Raw genomic sequence first — 5,564 nt, forward strand, 5'->3', positions numbered from 1 at the left:
CCTTGTGACTGCACTGTTAGAATAGACTGTTGTGGCCAGGACTCTGGAAAAAGAGTGGAACTGACTAAGTATGAAGTCTTCCAGAGGGAGAGGCTTGATATACAAAGCCTAACAGTTGTCCGTTCATCTCGTTCCTCTCCTGCCGTGTACTATGAGCTAATGGTTCATCACATAGACTGAGGCGTTGTTCAGTCACCCCTGGACAGCTGTATGGTCCAACTCACAGCAAGATAAGCCATCCCTTTCCCTCCCTCAAATAGGCACCAGGCCTGGGGAAATGACAGTTTCAGGCTCGGTTAGAAAACCTTGAATGTTTTCCCTGTCCTGGCTGAGATGACATGGGTCACAGAAGACCGCCGGCTTTCTAAGTCAATGGGAGCCAGTCTGTATCCCCAACCCCAGGGAGCAGGTCACACTGACAGGAGCTGCAATGACAGAAATGGCCTCAGGAACCCATGCACCCCACCCCTTCCCACTCACTCCACCCTCTTAATAAACACTCACTCTCTCTCTCTCTCTCTCTCTCTCTCTCTCTCTCTCTTTCTCTCTCTCTCTCTCTCTACCTCTGAGAGCCCCTCCAGCCACTCAGCCTCCAGCTTCCTGGTAGGGGCAGTGTCTCTTCCCCAAGAGAACACAGCTCTTTGTGGTCTGGTCTTCCCTGTAGTGAGGCAGAAAAGAACATGTCTGATTAATGACACCCTGCCCTGGTTTCCTGGAGCTCCCATGACCCATTATTCCTCCCTAGGGATCTAACTGCTTCAGCTCCTGGTAGCTTCCTCCTTCTCTTTGCTACCATTTGTCACAGGGGTCTTCCCCCGAGTCTGTTTCACACAGAGACATCCCCTTAGAAGGACTTAAGACACATCTAATGACATCTTGATCCCTACTTTGGCCAAATCTACAAAGCCTCTCTCCAAGTAAGATTACACTGAGGAGTTCTAGGCTGACATAGATCCAGGAGGCAGGGCACAATGTTACAACCCTTAATGTTCAGCAGGGAAACCAAGGCTCGTAGAACTCAGATGTTCGTCTAAGACCACATGTACCCAGAGCAGTCACCAGCATCTCTGCTAACTCATCTCTTTGTCATTGTCACTAAGTTGTAGTCCTTCCCAGGAGAGTGCTCCTAGCTGGGGAAATGGCCCAGTGTTCTGACCGGCTGTGGCTCTTGCTCTGGTCTGTGCTTAGGTAGAGAGACAGGAAGGTGGTGACCTGAATGACTGAATATTATATAAACCTGGATCAGAGAAAAACCCAAAACCTGTCAGGAGGCCTGCTCGAAAGGCGAGCCTCCCCCATGCTGGCTCTGAGGGACAAACCTTACTGGAAAGTGGTGCTCAGAAAGGTCTGTGTCTTTGTAGAGGCAAGAGGTCAGAGAAGGGCATCTTCAAAGGTTTCTCTTCATTTAAACCACCACTGAGCTCAACCCGATGCAGGGCACAGATTCCAGAAAAAGCAGGGGGCACTTTGAGCTTTAAAGAGGGCGGTCACCTGGCTGCCGTGCAGATCCCAGACTGACGGAGAAGCGGAGGGCTCAGATCCTGGGCTCTGATACACCACAGACACACAGAGGGAGGCAGACACAGAGGAAGAATGGTGCTCAGAATAACACAAACGAAGAAAGGGCAATTTTGGCCGGAGGAACCATGCCTTAAAAAAAAAAAAAAGAGAACGGAATTGGTCTAGAACTTTCCACAGGGATGAGTATAGAAGGGAACGGCTTGCTAAGTTTTCAGGTGACCAGTGAAGATCCCCATTTCTCACCTGTGTCAATAGAAATTGGGAGACCCTGCCTCATGGTCTTTGATGGAAGACTTGAATGTGGCCCTCATGACTGCATCTTGGACAGCATTGTGGGGCAAACAAGCCGTAGGACTGAGGCAATGGACCTGGAGCAAGAATAAGTTTGTGATGTGTCCAAACCCCTGATCTCTCATTTGATCCCGGCAGGAGTAAGAATGGCTCCCTCCCAAATCCTCAAGACCCCCACCTCTGCCACCATTGAGGTAGTCATGTAGTCCTGTGGCCAAATTGCAGATTTAAGCACCTAGAATTCCTCCTCGTGCAAATGAAACATTCCCAGGACCTCCCTGAAAGCCTTCTGCCCACTCCCCAAGGTCTATGTAGCCTCTATTACTCCCAAATAAAAAGAGCTGTAACTCTCCGTATTCCCCAGCACTCAAGCCAACCAAGTGCCTGAAAATTGCAGAGTGTCTCTGGAAAAGATGTTCTTGGGGGGGGGGGGGGGAGACAAACAATATGGCCTGGGGCTGTGGGAATACTGAAAAAGTCTGAGATGACCCTGAGCAATTCAAAGGGATACTAGCCGGAAGGGCCCGGCAGAAAGACACCAGGGTATCGATACTAACATTCCCACAGGCTCTACTGAAGACATAGATACCACCGCCTGCCTTTACCAAGGTATATAAGCAGACCAAGAGAAAGATGGAGTTTGTCCAGCAAATCCACAGCCGCCAACGATCCCACAGACCTTCCCGCCTCTGAGGTGACTCATATTGGGCAGTGTTGGGTCAGGGAATCTGAAAGTCCTTCCTGAGGCTTTTCTTCATTCTCGTCTGATGTTTTCCTTCCCAGAATACTTCTATGATCTGATTTCCTGAGAGAGAGAGAGAGAGAGAGAGAGAGAGAGAGAGAGAGAGAGAGAGAGAACAAGAACACACACACACCATGTGTGTGCATGTGTGTAGAGCCCAGCTGTCAATGTTAAGTATCTTTCTCTATAGCTTCCCTGGTTTGTTTTTTATAACAGTTTCCCCCAGAACCTGGAGTCCACAGACTGAGCTAGTTCCATTGGCCAGTAAGCCTCTGGTTTGCCTGTGTGAGGTACGCAGTAATGTCTGCAACAGAAATGACAACCACTCGCTCTCTCACCTCAGCCCCTGTGCACGTGGTTCTGTGTACAAAGTTGTCTTCCAGGAGACCCAGAGAACTCAGGATCTGAGGATGGCCTAGACGGAGGTTCCTCTTGGGTTAGGCAGTAGTCCCAGGACAGCAAGTGACAAGCGAATAGTCTCTACAGCAGCTGAAGGAGCCACTCCAGAGAGAGAAAGAGGAAGGCAGGGTGGAGGGTTGATAACAGAGGGAACCCAAAATGCCTGATCCAGCTGGAATGGGTTGAAGCCAGACACAGCATCAGATGTAGGCCAAAGGACTGATGACCTCTGGCCTCGTAGGGAACTTAACTCTTTCTTCCTGTTCTGTGCCTCATGAAGCACTGGAGAGGCTTATGTCTTTATCTCTTACTATTTGCTTTATAATTCTCAGTGCTTGGGTAAGCGCTGGAAAACTTAAGTCTAACTTTATAAACTTACGTTATAATTCTCTGTCAACTAACACAGGCTGTATGGCAGCAGGGAATTCAGTGGAGGATTTAGTGCTAAGGCTCCTTTCTGTCTTGCACGGAAACCTCACTTCTCAGTGCCTATGTGAGAGGGCATCTTAGAGCAATTTACCTTTAGTGAACCAGGAAAACAAAGTCAACTTGTAGAAAGAAAAACTTTTACATAAGCAAGTATGCACAGAAATTTATACACATGTATACACACACACATTCAGAGACATATTTACATTTTTTTGGAGCTGGGGACCGAACCCAGGGCCTTGCGCTTGCTAGGCAAGCGCTCTACCACTGAGCTAAATCCCCAACCCCTCATATTTACATTTTTGTCTAGTCCAACCGCCTGTTTCTTCCACTCCACAAGTATCCATGCTTACACACACACACACACACACACACACACACACACACACACCCCTCTCTGTCTCTGTGCTCGCTCTCTCTCTCTCTCTCTCTCTCTCTCTCTCCTCTCTCTGCTCACTTTCTCCTCTCTCTTCTGCCTTCTCTCTCTTCTGCTCTCTCCTTGTCATCCCTCCTAGTTCTTGCACTTTTTCAGGACACGATCACATGACATTCTAAAGCATCCTTTTTTATAAGTTCATAGCCAAGTTCAAACATAAATGCAAACCAAAAATTGAATAGGTTATTACAGGAGTTTCCATTAAGACTGGCTATCTAATTAAACATCCATTATCTGTCACTAGCTCCACAGGTTCATTAGGAGTTTAAAACAACAATTCTTATGTCTCAAGTTAGCGTGGTTTTGTCAAGAGGCAAATCACCTGCCTTGTGTCTTGTTAGTATTGAAGTTTTGTATAATAAACCAGACAATATTTTATATTTTTTTATCCTTACACCTCTAGTTATCAGATAGTGGTTTTACAACCAGCCTAAAAGGAATGTTTTCCTTGATCATAAATCTGTTTCAAGATGGCTTTCTATCTCAGTGCAATTAGCCCTGAGACACATAAGGTTTGCACAGTCCTAGTTGCAGCCTATGTTATAAAGGGCTCAAATTTTACTTGTATAAATTTAGGAATTCTATATACTCATTATTAGGAATTATGAAATCATCTACTTGTCTACATAGCATTGCCACAAGAGAGTACATCTTTGCTGATCTGCAGAAAATCTGCCCAAGAGGGTGGGCTAAGACCCAGGGATTGTTATATTAATTTGACAGTGACAGAAAAGATTTACCAGCTCTAAGAAGAAATGCTGAGATGATGTCTCTTTTGGGCCTTGCCTCTTAGAGCTCACCCATCAAAGACCATGCAAAAATGGCAGGGCCACCTTTAGGAAAATCACCTGCTAGCCTATGTAGGTGACTCCTGACACTGAGGTAGCCTTCAAACCACTTCTCACCCCGCACTAACCACTTACTTCATGAGTCCCTTCTCGTCTGCCCTTGAGTGTTCATCCTGTCGGCTCTGTCACGTTTCAATTTCCACCCACTAGCCTGGATGACTTCTCTGCTCCAGCATTCCTTTGAATGCTGGTGACTGCCACACACTTGTGGATAACCCCACCCACCCCACCCCCGCTGTGTCCTGGATGGCTGTTGCCTCAGGTACCACACAAAGCTCACCCGCCATCATCCCTGAGTCTGTTCAGACGTCACTTTCTCCATGAAAGTGCATTCAGGCACCTGCTGAATTTCTCCATAAAGCCCACCATCACCGTGAGTCCTTTAGAAATTAAAACCCAGCATTTTCTATCCCCATCAATAAGTAGTGTGCCTCAAGGTGCTGGCAGGCTCCGTTCACAGGCCGCCATCATTTGCGTCATGTGAGAGAGATTCTGAGTCTTTTTCTCAAGGACACTAATCCAACATGAAGGCCCCATCCTCATGACTCATCATCCCCCAAAGGTCTGCCTCCAAATGCCACCATTTTTTGCATTAAGATCTTGACACACAAGTTTGGAGAGTTTGGTTTGCATCTGAAATGTCCTCCACAGGCACATGTTTTAAGTGTTTGTCTCCCCACTGAAGACACTGTCCCTGAGGTTGTAGAACTCCTAAGAGACAGTGGGTCACCAGGGCAGATCTTTGATCATTATATCTACCTTTAATCTCATCTTAGCTCTCTTTTCTTCCTGGCCTACCATGACGGGAACGGCCTTGACCACAATCTCTCTCTGCCATGAACTCTTTCGTGCCTTTCCCAACAACAAAAACCTGAAATGAGTCAAAATACATCTCTCT

The 5,564-nt window shown here is 47.1% G+C and overlaps 1 long non-coding RNA gene across 1 annotated transcript; it reads right to left on the bottom strand.

Annotated features, from left to right (window-relative positions):
- Positions 1 to 562: 562 nt before the first annotated feature.
- Positions 563 to 4,857, bottom strand: LOC108348587 (uncharacterized). Its single transcript, XR_005495729.2, has 5 exons — positions 2,893 to 4,857; positions 2,492 to 2,617; positions 1,765 to 1,889; positions 1,492 to 1,650; positions 563 to 658 (listed from the first exon to the last, which is right to left on the bottom strand). It is a non-coding gene; the product is annotated as an uncharacterized LOC108348587 (long non-coding RNA).
- Between the last annotated feature and the right edge of the window lie 707 nt (positions 4,858 to 5,564).

Source organism: Rattus norvegicus, chromosome 17, assembly GCF_036323735.1.
Source record: "Rattus norvegicus strain BN/NHsdMcwi chromosome 17, GRCr8, whole genome shotgun sequence".
NCBI lineage: Eukaryota > Metazoa > Chordata > Mammalia > Rodentia > Muridae > Rattus > Rattus norvegicus.